This window comes from Trachemys scripta, chromosome 1 (assembly GCF_013100865.1).
Source record: "Trachemys scripta elegans isolate TJP31775 chromosome 1, CAS_Tse_1.0, whole genome shotgun sequence".
NCBI lineage: Eukaryota > Metazoa > Chordata > Testudines > Emydidae > Trachemys > Trachemys scripta.
The window spans coordinates 92670617-92672407 of record NC_048298.1 but is presented as its reverse complement, the minus strand read 5'-3'; the positions used below and the strand labels follow the sequence as shown (position 1 = coordinate 92672407).

Here is a 1791-nt window from a genome sequence, read left to right as displayed (position 1 = left end):
GGGGGGAGGGTATGCTCTGAAGGGGAGGGGGTTGGGGGGCTCCGAGGGGAGTGGGGTGCTGGGGGAGGACGGGCTCTGAAGGGGAGGGGGTGCAGAGGGGGAGGCAGGTCCCTGCGGGGTGCGGAGGGGGGCGGGCTCCGAGGGGAGTGGGGTGCAGGGGGAGGGTATGCGCTGAAGGGGAGGGGGTTGGGGGGCTGGGCTCCGAGGGGAGTGGGGTGCGGGGGGAGGACGGGCTCTGAAGGGGAGGGGGTGCAGCGGTGGAGGGGGGCGGGCTCCGAGGGGAGTGGGGTGCGGGGGGGAGCGCGGGCCCCACCGGCTATTCGAACTCGGGCAGCATCGCAGGCTCCGCAGCCCTGTCCCCACCACCGACGCTTCCCTAGCAACGCTCCATCCTCGCTCAGCCACCGCCCTCCTTGGGGGCGGCCCCCTTCTTTGACACGCGATTGGCTGGTGGTGCTGTCCATCCACCGGCCTCTCGGGCTGCTATTGACTCCCTTCCATTGGGCTCCACCTTTTGGGAACTAGGCGGCGGCGTCCTCGATACTCTGAGGCCATTGGTTCAGGAATATACTTGTCATTGGGTATGAGTCTGTCAATCGAAAGAAATGCCCCGCCCAGTGCGAGGGACAAGCGGCCTGAGGCAGGCGATGAAGTCATTAACGCTGCAGTTCTGGGTGTGTGCGCGTGCGCTCACGTTGTTTCTACCCAGCAACTAATGACATTTACTGGAACCTCTTTTTGATTGACAGATCACGGCGGCCCGTACTATCTAGGCGGAATTATTCTATAGGGAGGGTTAGGGAAAAGCGCGACGCCCAGAAAGATACGGACTAACAGTACTTACCAAAATGAGGCACAACTTCCTGGCAGCGTTCCGAGGGAAAGAGCGGGAAAAAAAACTATTTTAACTGCCTACGCCCTTCGCTACATAATGGGCTCTTCCACGCTTCTCGGTCACTCAACGCCGGGTTAACTGAGTTAATCGCGCATGCGCACCATCCTCTTCCCTCTAACTCGGCCCCCTCCGGCTTTCTTTCTCCGCGCCTGGGGCTGCGCGTGCTTTCCCTGAGTTCTTCAGCCGGCCCTCGGCCTCGTGTGCGCGTGCAGCCCCGTGGGGGGCAGGCATGCCTGTGCGAGCAGTGACAGCCAGCCACAAGTCAGTGCTGGGGCAGGGAGTGCCTCACGCTGTAGGTAACCCCCAGTGAGAAAGAGGAGAAGGGTGTGATTATATTGCTCACCCTGGCTGGCTTCCCGCCCACCCCTGCATCCTCTAGTTCATGCCTGCCATCGCTTCACTGTCTCCCTAGCCAATCTGCCTCTGTTGTCAGCTGCCCTGGCTTCCACTCCGTCGCTCACCTGTCTCCATCTCCTCTCACCTGTGTGTTGTTGCCCCTCGCTGGCTTTGTGATGGTAAAAATTTAAAAACCAGATGATGATCATGTAGCCAGACGATAAGTCTCTTTCCATTCCACTGGTATTTCGTGAGGCTATGAAACAGTAGCTATGAAAGTTACGTATTTTAAAATTAGCTGGTCTGCATAACTTGCATCCAAGAGTTTTAAAAGCTGGCTGAGGAGCTGGCTCGACTGTTAATACTGATTTTCAATAAGTTTGGAAACACTGGGAAGTTCCAGAAGACTGGAAGGAAGCTAATGTTGTGCCAATATTTAAAAAAGATAAACAAGTTGTCCCAGGTTATGGAGAACTCCTTCAACGAAGCCAGGGAGGATCAGTAATGATGTCCACGAGATTTATTGATTGTGTCTATAGTGCAGTAGAATCCACCCAGCA

The 1791-nt window shown here is 57.2% G+C and overlaps 1 protein-coding gene across 3 annotated transcripts in view; it reads right to left on the bottom strand.

Annotated features, from left to right (window-relative positions):
* Positions 1-976, bottom strand: part of IFT27 (intraflagellar transport 27) — a 15326-nt gene extending 14350 nt beyond the window's left edge. For 2 of the 3 annotated variants that reach the window (XM_034777495.1, XM_034777509.1), the window contains exon 1: positions 314-441. The gene's annotated coding sequence lies outside the window, so the exon portion shown is untranslated. Of the gene's footprint in view, positions 1-313; positions 442-844 lie in introns of those variants that run through there. The other variant, XM_034777501.1, reaches the window with a different exon arrangement.
* Positions 977-1791: the final 815 nt, after the last annotated feature.